Here is a 12,064-nt window from a genome sequence, read left to right as displayed (position 1 = left end):
ACCCGTACTCCAGATAAGTTCTTGGTAAACAGTTGACTTGAAAAAACAATTGTAGAGAGAAGAAAAAAATGTAGTAAAAAGCGCAATATCGGAAAACAAATGAAAACTTATATGCACAGTGCGCTATTTTTTAAGAAGAAAAAAATTTTAGGTTATGATTGAAGTAGTCGAAGTTGGCGCAAGACAAAAATTTGAAAGAGGAGAATAAATTAAACGAGGAAGAGTGATAGTGAAATAAGAGAAAGAATAAAAGAAATCGAAGTTAGATGGTAATGAGGAAAGATAAGATAGGGAAATGAAGGAGGGGTAGTTTAAGGTGGGTTAGGAGGGTGGGTTATTGGAGGTAGAAAATGTGGGTGGGAACTATGTAAGACATGGAAAATAGAATTGGGGTTTTGGAATTTGGAATTTTTGAGAAGAAGAATTAGGAAGTCAAAAAGGATATTGGGTTTTTCAGAAATGTCGTTTAAATTGAAATTAGGGTTGAAGTACTGGTCAAGGTGGATAAAGCAATTTTCAGTAATGTTTAAGAGGGGGCCTTTGTTAATGATTTTAAGTATGTTTATGTCATTGTCAATATTGGTGAAACTATGTTTGGAGTCTTGTATGTGCTGTCCTATGGCGGAGAATCTGTTGTATTTAATGGCGTTAACATGTTCAGAGTACCTGATATTGAAGTTGCGGCCAGTTTGTCCGACGTAGGAGGAACTGCAGTTGTTGCATTTAAATCTGTATACACCAGATTTAGAAAAGCATTAGACTTATTTAGAGATTTAGAGTTGTGTAAGATATCAAGACTTCTATTGTTAGTTCTAAAAGAAATTTTCATATTATGTTTTTTAAAGATATTAGTTATTTTATAAGCATCCTGAGTAAAAGTGAAGGTGGAAAAAGCAGTTGGTTTTATTGTGTCTTTAGATAAAGTGGTTTTTGGACGGTGTTTGAATTTGTTGATGATGCGGTTAATGAAGGAGTTGTTAAAGCCATTAAATTTAGCAATGTTGCGGATGGTGTTTAATTCATTATTTAAATCTTTTTTGGACATAGGGGTGTTAAAGGCACGAAAAATTAAGCTGTTATAAGTAGCACATTTCTGAAAAACCCAATATCCTTTTTGACTTCCTAATTCTTCTTCTCAAAAATTCCAAATTCCAAAACCCCAATTCTATTTTCCATGTCTTACATAGTTCCCACCCACATTTTCTTCCTCCAATAACCCACCCTCCTAACCCACCTTAAACTACCCCTCCTTCATTTCCCTATCTTATCTTTCCTCATTACCATCTAACTTAAATTTCTTTTATTCTTTCTCTTATTTCACTATCACTCTTCCTCGTTTAATTTATTCTCCTCTTTCAAATTTTTGTCTTGCGCCAACTTCGACTACTTCAATCATAACCTAAAAAATTTTTCTTCTTAAAAAATAGCGCACTGTGCATATAAGTTTTCATTTGTTTTCCGATATTGCGCTTTTTACTACATTTTTTTCTTCTCTCTACAATTGTTGTTTCAAGTCAACTGTTTACCAAGAACTTATCTGGAGTACGGGTGCTCATTCAGTTGTACTAATTGGCGTCGTATATTTTTATATACGTAATTGGCTTCCCGCAGCCGTGACAGGTTCTGGACCTTCGAAACGTTCTCCACTCTACTTTGGTGTTTGGCCGCAGCGCGTGACCTTGAGTGTGCCGCGCTGGTCACCGGGAGCTGGCGGCTTTCTACTACAGATCTGTTCGTCTGCGAATTCAAGCCTTTTTGATCTTCGTATGTTGATTAGTAGTGTTGTGACTTTGTGCAGGACAGAATGTGATGTCGTGTCTTTGTGCCTAACAGAGTGTAGAACTGACCTCCAAAATTCATAAACATTTTATATGTTTTTATGGCTGATGATGACCTAGACTAAGGACGAAACCGGTCCCATTTAAATAGAAATGTGATTGCTACGTTTCTTTCTTTTGAGTATTGAATAGGTTGAACCTCCTTTCTAGTTATTTAATTTTTATCATCAATAATTTCAATACGGAACAATGAAATTTTTATCTTTAAGTGCAAGAATGTCGAAGGCTGTATGGTCCTGGGAAAGGTAGATGCTGCATACAGGAAAATCGAGGAAACCTTTGGAGAAAGGAAATCTAGGTGCATGGATATTAAGAGCTCAGATGGAAAGCCACTTCTAGGGAAAGAAGACAAAGCAGAAAGATGGCAGGAACATATCCAACAGTTGTATCAAGGTAGAGATATAGATAATTTGGTCCTGGAACAAGAAGAGGCTGTTGATGCTGATGTAGTGGGAGACCCAATTTTGAGGTCAGAGTTTGACAGAGCTGTGAGTGACCTAAATAGGAACAAGGCACCTGGAATTGATGATATTCCCTCTGAATTACTGACTGCCTTAGGAGAAACCAGCATGGCAAGGTTATTTCATTTAGTGTGCAAGATGTATGAGACAGGAGAAGTCCCATCCGATTTTCGGCAGAATGTTGTTATACCTATTCCCAAGAAAGCCGGTGCTGACAGGTGTGAAAACTACCGCACCATTAGTTTAGTATCTCATGCCTGCAAAATTTTAACACATATTATTTACAGAAGAATGGAAAAACAAGTTGAAGCTGTTTTGGGAGAAGATCAGTTTGGCTTCAGAAGAGATGTAGGAACACGTGAAGCAATCCTGACTTTACGTCTGATCTTAGAGGATCGAATCAAGAAGGACAAGCCCACGTACATGGCATTCATAGATCTAGAAAAGGCATTTGATAATGTTGATTGGACCAAGCTATTTATGATTCTGAAGATGATAGGGATCAGATACCGAGAACGAAGAATTATCTACAATCTGTATAAAAATCAGTCTGCAGTGATAAGAATCGAGGGCTTTGAAAAAGAAGCAGCAATCCAGAAAGGAGTGAGGCAAGGCTGCAGTTTGCCCCCTCTCCTTTTCAATGTTTACACAGAACAGGCAGTAAAGGAAATCAAAGAGAAATTTGGAAAGGGAATCACAGTCCAAGGAGAGGAAATCAAAACCTTGAGATTTGCCGATGATATTGTTATTTTATCTGAGACTGCAGAAGATCTCGAGAAGTTGCTGATTGGTATGGATGAAGTCTTGGGTAAGGAGTACAAGATGAAAATAAATAAGTCCAAAACAATAGTAATGGAGTGCAGTCGAACAAAGGCAGGTGATGTAGGAAATATTAGATTAGGAAATGAAGTCTTAAAGGAAGTATTGTTACTTGGGTAGTAAAATAACTAACGATGGCAGAAGTAAAGAGGACATAAAATGCAGACTAGCACAAGCAAGGAAGAGCTTTCTTAAGAAAAGAAATTTGCTCACTTCAAACATTGATATAGGAATTAGAAAAATGTTTTTGAAGACTTCCGTGTGGAGCGTGGCATTGTATGGAAGTGAAACATGGACGATAACTAGCTCAGAAAGAAAGAGAATAGAAGCTTTTGAAATGTGGTGTTACAGAAGAATGCTGAAGGTGAGATGGATAGATCGAATCACGAATGAAGAGATACTGAATCGAATTGGTGAGAGGAGATCGATTTGGCTAAATTTGACGAGAAGAAGAGATAGAATGATAGGACACATCTTAAGACACCCAGGGCTTGTTCAGTTGGTTTTTGAAGGAAGTGTAGGTGGTAAGAACGGTAGGGGTAGACCAAGGTATGAATATGACAAGCAGATTAGAGCAGATGTAGGATGCAATAGTTACGTAAAAATGAAAAGGTTAGCACAGGCTAGGTTGGCATGGAGTGCTGCATCAAACCAGTCTATGGACTGATGACTCAAACAACAACACAATTACTTACCAGTTTTTGTCCCAATTCTCGACGCTATAGAATGCCATACAAAATTCACGGTCTCCCTATTACTATATCCATGGAGTTTAGGATTATACACCACTTTGTTTTCATACACAAAGCAAATTAATGTTTCGATCACTGCCTGCTCGATCTGTATCCGATGGCTGCTTATACTGCCTGCTCATTCCATATTCAAACGTGTAACACGACTTACAAACAATCTGCCGCTAGATCGCAGCACCAGACGTACCCAGTTATCGCGTGAATACAGCTAGATAAGCATACAAGCAAAATTTAAAATCTGAAAGGAACAGAAAAATTAAAGAATTGTAGGCATAAAGTGGTGCTCTAGGGAGTGCTAGCTTAAGGACTTTTCGAGAAAGAGATTTCGACGAACAAGAAAACCTGGAAACTTTGTCTGTATGGTACTTCCCTATATGACCAGGCAGAGGTTTCACGAATTTGGCCACCACAGTTTCTGACACAAGTTCCTGGTGCTTACTGTTACTGAAACCCTTTAAAATCTTGCATTGGCACAAAGAGGGTAGAACATAGTTTTTTATAGTCTGGAGCAGACCTGCAGATTTCTTGCAGTACGGTAGAGCCGCCTCAACAAATTTCTGTAGCCCCATAATTAGGCCAATAAATCGTTGCTGGGGATAGCGCAGTCCTCCTCTATCCGACTGTCTGATTAAGTTCATCAACGGGGAAACGTTACTCAAGCACGTGCTGCATTGTTTTTTCTTCGATTACACGCACTAAATAATCACACACTAATGCATGGGAAGCAGTTTCCAAAGTGACACGCACCGACTCAGGGGACTCACGAACATCTTTCAGCGGGCATCACTGGTTCTGTTTCGTCAAGTCCGCGAGAGGATACTGAGGCAGAAAATTTTGTATTTTGCTTATGGATAACGTTAGCAACATCGGTGGACATTAAAATACCGGATTTCAGAATTCTCTTTATAGAATTCTGAGTAGCCCGGGAGTCAGTCATGTCATTGCACCCTCCTCCCATTCTTATAGAACTAAACATGGCTTCAACTGGATCTCCTGAAGAAGCCCGTGTCATGGAATGAAATACCACGGCATTCTGGTTTCCCTTTCTCTGATTTGCAGAATACGCAGCAGAACACCATTTTCACTGTAAACAAATACAGTACTACCCTATTTCCCGCTATTTCATTCCGACAGTTCAGGAGCCGGTTGGTGCTGCCACCTTCGGTGGGTATTTGTAAACGGAGTGTTTCATTTAGTGCCATGTTAAAATGTTGTAATGAGCAGGCAGTATAAGCAGCCATCGGATGCAGATCGAGCAGGCAGTGGTTTCGATTTCATCAACAGATCACTATGTTGCGTCCGCCATTATCGAACGACTGCGACTACAGAGTTCTGCGACTGAAAAACCATCGCCCTCTACTATGATTGCGCTAATACGCCTTCCCAATACAGCAATATGGGCGATATGGGCCTAGTTCCCATTCCTACCACCGAGCGCTGCTTCGCTGGCATTGAAACACGATTGTTTATTACAGCACACGTTAAGTGTTTAGTATATTTCTGTTCAAATATATAGCCAATCACTCAAAAAACATATATAAATCACACCTTACACCTTAATAAAGAAATTCAATGAAGAACGTATCCCTGTGCAGCGGAAAAGCTGTACAAAATAATGTTAACGTTTGGTAGTAAATACTGTAGAGAATTATATTCACACAATTTTCTGTTGAAGTGTTTCGCGTTCTCGCGTTCAAATCTTTCAAAGCTCTCTGTTATTTATGTGACTATGTTATTTAAGAATACAGGAATAGTACCCTCGCAAATAACTTCGCTACTGGGCGAGTTGGCCGTGCGGTTAGGAACGCACAGCTGTGAGTTCGCATCCGGGAGATAGTGGGTTCGAACCCCACTGTCGGCAGTCCTGAAGGAGGTTTTCCGTGGTTTCCGATTTTCACACCAGACAAATGCTGGGGCTGTACCTTAATTAAGGGCACGGCCGCTTCCTTCCCATTCCTAGGCCTTTCCTGTCCCATCGCCGCCATAAAACCTATCTGCGTTGGTGCGACGTAGGCCTAAAGCAACTAGCAAAATGAAAAATAACTTCACTCAATAACTATGAATGTCCGATTTCAGAACAAGTGAAGTGAGGAAAATCACGCAACAGAGGCACTAAATAGTCACTCATAGATGCAAGAGGATTTTTATGCACAAATGGTTGTTCTTTCAGTAGAAAATCATGAATAACTTTCAAAATCCACAGTGGCAAATCAGATGGGTACTGCAGCCTGCTGTTTTAACCTCTTTTATAAATCAAGCCCATTAGCACTGTTGAACACCTTGGTCTTGTCAAAAGAATCAAGCATCTTGTCCGGATGCAACGTTGCTACATTTGTGCTACGGACACGTACCGTATGTCGAATCAATTTTTTGTCGATAACTTGTATTTGACAGTAGTACCTGCATTAAAATAGTGAATATATGTATACGAATGGTCTTTTAAATATTATAAGGCTGTTATTACTTCAGTCGCGAAAATATCTTTCGGGCGCAGCACATTCATTTTCTTAAACGTAGGCGGCTCGATGTTTTTGCATGTAAGAAAAAAAAACTGTTTCACAGTTTAATTGGATTGCATCTGATATAGTTTCTTGATAAAATCACCATTTATATCCTGGGAAACATCAAATATAGTTTTTTTTTGTGTGTGGGGGATTTCTTACTTTTCAGAATGTGCTATTTGTCAAAAGCAACCTTTATTTTGTAGTCACAGCAGAAATTATAAAACAGAAAAGGTTATTGACTAGGGTAATTCGATATCTACTTTCGCTTGCACGTCAATCATCTTGAGTAGTATTTATTCGCTCAACATGGAATGAAGTGTCTTGCTGTTGAAAGAAGGTGTCGAGTTTCTTGTCATATAACAACTGCTGTTTGATGGACTACCAACAAACACAATCTCTCTGCTTCATTTAGGCGCTGACTTTCTGCTAAGAGGCGCTCCTTGACTGAGTGTTATTCCAGTCTCGCAGTTTATATCTGCTACGTAGCGTGAAAGTGTGGATTTATTCGGTGCGCCAAACATATCGTTTCGGTGATCTTGAATTGAAATTCGACGAGAAATTCTGTTTTGAAGTAACATTTAGCCATTTATGACGTTACTCATTGAAAGTAAATTCATGAAACCAAATCCCACTTGGCGATCTGCTTTTCATCTTACATTAAGGCACACAGTAGTAAATAATATTATGAACATAAACATTAAAACGGGTCACGACCAAAGAAACAAGCCAAATAAGGAAAACACTGGCTCAAATTACACCAGCACTATTAGCAATGATCACTGAGTGTGTCTCGTCAAGCAGACTAATGCCAGCTTCTCAGCGCTCCTAGCGCCTGAACTTGTAACTACGCCGTGTTCGCTCGTTTACATGTGTGACTGGGCGAACGAGAAGGCGTATTAGCGCAGTCATAATAGAGGGCGGTGGAAAAACGAACACGTTTGTTTTCACAAACCAGTCGATCGTCATCGCTCGTAGTTGATCGCTGACGATCGATGCTGTGTGACTGATGCCAAATACAGTAGAGACAATACGCGACACTGAGCGAGATATCGAGGGACAGCTATTGGAGCTCACTCTAGCGGATAGACCTGAACGGTACTGATTCTGTCATAAGAGCACGTGTATTTTTGTGTGAAGTTTTTGGTGTTACTTATGCGTTTTCAGTGAGTTGACATAATGAAATAGTAGCGTGCGTCATTCCTTGACATCTCCTGTAAAGGTATGTGCTGTGTTTGGCTGCAGTAATTACGAAGTAGAGAAAAATGCGCGGTCGTTCTTCAGGTTCCCTCGTGACAAGAACATGTAAGTAATATTGTGTTTGCATATATATTCTTCCAGTGACAGAGATTTTTATAGTACTTCATAATCTTCTCACCTGCTCGACCCATGTTTTAACGGGCTTAAAATATAATACTCATATTTTATCGTATAGTGCAGCAGTTAACCTTCAATACCGATGTGTTGTTGTAGGTGTGATCTGTGGGTTTTGAAATGTCACAGAAGTGATTTGGATAAAGTGTACAAGAAAGAAGGGACGTTACGCTTGTATAAGAATTATAAGATCTGTTCAGATCATTTCCAGGCCAGCGACTTTAAAGATCTTACAGCCAAGGGTATGTTACATTTTTACTCTAATTGTACGTAAATATTCCACAAAGCATCACTATCGACAACATTTTCAAACTTTTCTTTCTTTTATCCCTCTTCTCAGATTAAAGCCGGGATTTTATAGATTTTCTTTCTGTTAGTAGGCTTCATGTTAAGAGGAAAATTGTCCAGCTTTTAAATGTTAATTCATTGCATCATATGTGTAAGGAATGTGCCGATAGTTTTATTGACAAATGTCTTAATGTGATGATACAATGTTTTTAAATGAGGAGAAAAAGACAAATCCAACCGTAAGATTTCAGGCAGGTATGCTAAAGCTAAAAAAGTAATGCTTAAATGAAAGATCAAGCCATTTCACAGCGGTCCATTTCACACCTTGTTTATATGTCTAATTTCAGTCTTTGAATAATAACCTTTTAAATAATTCTTCATTCATTTATCCAGATTTGCTTTAGCAACTTCGAAGTTAATATCTCAATACCACTCTCTTTCCAGACGTAATTTATTTATCCATTTCCGTATATACATTTCCATTGATATTTGAATTTAGCGCGATTTGTTCAGGTCAAGTCACTAGGAGCGCCACCGTCGAATTGTCTCCCATTTTAGCAAGGCGAAATCCGTAAGTGTCGTGTATTGTCTCTACTGTATTTGCTGATGCCACTGCCCTCTGTAGGTTTGTTTTCTTAGTCGGTTGATCGCAGTCGTTCGATCGAGCCTATGTGACAGCCCCCTAACGGTACGGGACGACGATGGCTGGATCACTGGACCGTCTGCGAATAGCAATAACAACACTTCCCTGTACAGCAAAGTGCGAGTCGCAGCGCAACACTGTCAAAGAAGCAGTGAACCGGTAGAGAAGAGACTCCTGGAGCAGGTTGTCACTGCTCCATTCCGAGAATAGGTGACGCGTACCGGTACACCAGTTCCGACACACTGCTAAGTGCCTACACTAGGGCTATGCCCGGGAGGTAAGTTAGAATGTAAGCTTATATGTTACATCATGTTACATTTTGCGCTTCCTACGTGTGTCAATGCCAACACCGTGTATGTACGTTGTACGCTAATATCACGCGGCATTCACGCATTCTTTTCGCTTATTGTTTTCATAACGGAAGTAACTTTGTGGTCGCAACTGATGCAGATTAGGTTTGAAAACATAATTAGAGTTTGCTACTTCTTCTGCACAAATATAAATCGAAGCGCTGTCATGTTTCATATCGCTCTTTTACGGAAGGTTTCCAGGTTGAACTGTGCGACATTGTAGAATGTTACGGTATTGCTTTTACCCTCCCACTGACTAAATGGTTTTCGAAGACACCGAGGTACAGGAATTTTTTCCCGTAGGACTTCTTCTGCGCGCCAGTAAATCTACCGTCGCAAGGCTGACCACCTGACTGAGCAGGATCGAATCTGCCAAGTTTGGGTAAGAAGACCACCGCCTGAACCGTCTGAGCCACTCAGCCCGGTAATAACATTGTAGTTTGAAGTTTGGAAGAAAGGTAGCTTCGGTGCAACGTAACTTTAATTCTAAGAGTGTTCATAATTTCTAAAATAGTACTTACATCAGTAACCAGAAATCTAAGAAAGAACTATTTATTAATGTACCGGTACGTGAATTAAATGTTCCTTTTGTCTCCTCACCACCGGGAATTAATCCAGTTATGAAATAATATGACAATGTGCCATCTCTCCACAAGGATACATTTTACTTCAGTGATGCCAACCAAATCGCCAGAATTGACACATTAAAACCAAGGTTAGATGTGTAGCCTAGATAATATAAGACACGAGTTAACGAAATTTCTCTGTCACGTCATTTATCGACTCGTGAATACCTGTAATAACTCGCTGCAAGCGGGAACTTGTCCTGAAATGTGAAAAATGACCCACTTCAGAAAATAAGACTGGCAAATGATGTTGGTGCTATTGGCCAATTAGCATTTAATCTGTACTCTCAAAAGCTTTAGAATTCGTAGTTCACAAGCAAATTACAAGTAGCTTATTTAATACAATCTCTTTGATATCTGGTAATACGGCCTTAGACCAAGACAGAGTACTTGCATTGGACTAACACGTGACGGATGGCATAAGGCAAGCTACGGAAAGCAAACAACTGATGGTTCTGGCATTATTGGACACCATTGATAGAGACATACTTATATATTATCTGCGCACTTTTTAGTGATAGATTTACACCCTAGTGCTGAAGTGGTCGACTTCGGTTATCTTCGAGATTCGTATTGGCAACCTTTGAAACACAAACTAAGAATCGCTTATCATCGCTGTGCGACATCTGGCGTACACTTTAAGTACTCGTACTGTTGTTGTTTACACAGCAAAGCCAAACTATAGAATTCATGCTAGGAACACGTTTCGCAATGGGAAATGTTATATAGTATTATATATTGTGTGTGTGACACAGTTGTTTGCTTAAAATAATAAAGGTTTATAAAATTCATATCGATCGATCATATTATCGATTCAATTCAGATTTCATTTCCATTCCGTTGGCAGTATTAACGGAACCCTTCTTACTTCTCCAACGAGTACAATAATCTATCACTAAAAAGTGCGCAGATAATATAGTAAATTGAAAATGTTGAAGATCCACCTTTTCAATACAATGACAGTTTATTGATGTGGGTTAGATCACATGTCGTTTGTACAAGATTGTTACTAGTTTCGACGCGCAATGAGCGTTTCAATTTAGTGTAATCGTAGTTTAATACGGAACATAATGAAGATTCTAACTTTTAATGAGATAGCCTACCAGGCAAAGCGAAACGCCTACCACCACATGGGCCAGAAAAATAATATCGCCATATGGGGCAAATTAGAAGTAACAAGTAACTAATCTCATTTTGTTCCGTATTGAAGATAACAATAAGTAAAATTCTTTCAAGAATAAAATTTACTATGTCCACCTGTTCAATACAATTATATTCTGTAGTGATAAAATCGTACATGAATTACAAACACTAATTAGGAACATGTTTCGCCCTAGTTTTCGGCATCTTCAGGCTAATAATAATCTTAAGTTGAAGTCTTTAAAGCTATTAAACATTAGAACTTAAAACTAAATACAGTGGTCTTACGCTAAAATTGGTGTACAAAAAGTTGTGCTTTAGGTGGTATTAACATAGTTTACAACGTGTACATTAATTAAAACCCAGAATTTGTGACAAGGAAGCAATTAAAATTATCTTACAATGACTAGAAATTGTCCAAAGCATAAATTGGAACTTCCCCTTCTGTATGGATGAAAGCTTATGCAAATGTGTTCACAGTGACTAGAAATTGACCACAGTGTAAATTGAAACGTCTTCAACTGTATGGATGAAACATTAGGTTGAGGGTTTATACAGTTGTGTTCGTTCAGAGGTGGTTATGGTCACCTATGTCATAAGTATACTGTTACAAAACCAGAACCGTGGTATAATGCTGATCTTGTTGGGTTTGAATATTCCTTTAGAAAGAAGCATGGTTGGATGGTAATAATTTAGAGGTTAAAATGTGTATGTTGGAACATATTGTTAATATCATTCATTAGTCAGGTGCTCATCTGATAAAATGTTTCTTGGAATTTTGTGCCATTCTTGTCGGATTAATGTTCCCGTTAGTGTATTATTCAACCTTTGGGAGGATTTATGAGTATTGTCTGTAACAGAATAAGAGAAAAAAGGAATCTAGAATGATGAATGTAGATCCCACATAATAATTGTAAAGATGGAAGTAGTATACCCCATAAAAGTGGACGAACTTACTTGTCCAGTCAGATGTTAGCTGGATCCACTTGTTCCGGTTGTGTCTGAACGACTAACCTTGTTACTTCTAGTGAAGTATTGATGCGGTAACAGAGGGGTGGAGCGTAGAGGTGAAAGGGGAGTGAGTTTTAACTTGTGCTAGAGAGGCGTTACTCAAATTGGATTGGGCGGGCCCAGCATTAGGTGTGGCAATTGGAGCTCATGCGTGCTGTGACTGAAACGTACTGGGGACTTTATTCGGATTTACAGCCTGGATTAACCTTGGAGTTGCCTCATATAATGGATTTTTGTTGTCGATGACGTTAAGGTTATTAT

Source organism: Anabrus simplex, chromosome 12, assembly GCF_040414725.1.
Source record: "Anabrus simplex isolate iqAnaSimp1 chromosome 12, ASM4041472v1, whole genome shotgun sequence".
Classification (NCBI taxonomy): Eukaryota; Metazoa; Arthropoda; class Insecta; order Orthoptera; family Tettigoniidae; genus Anabrus; species Anabrus simplex.
The sequence above is the reverse complement of the archived record's forward strand: the minus strand, read 5'-3'. Positions refer to the sequence as shown.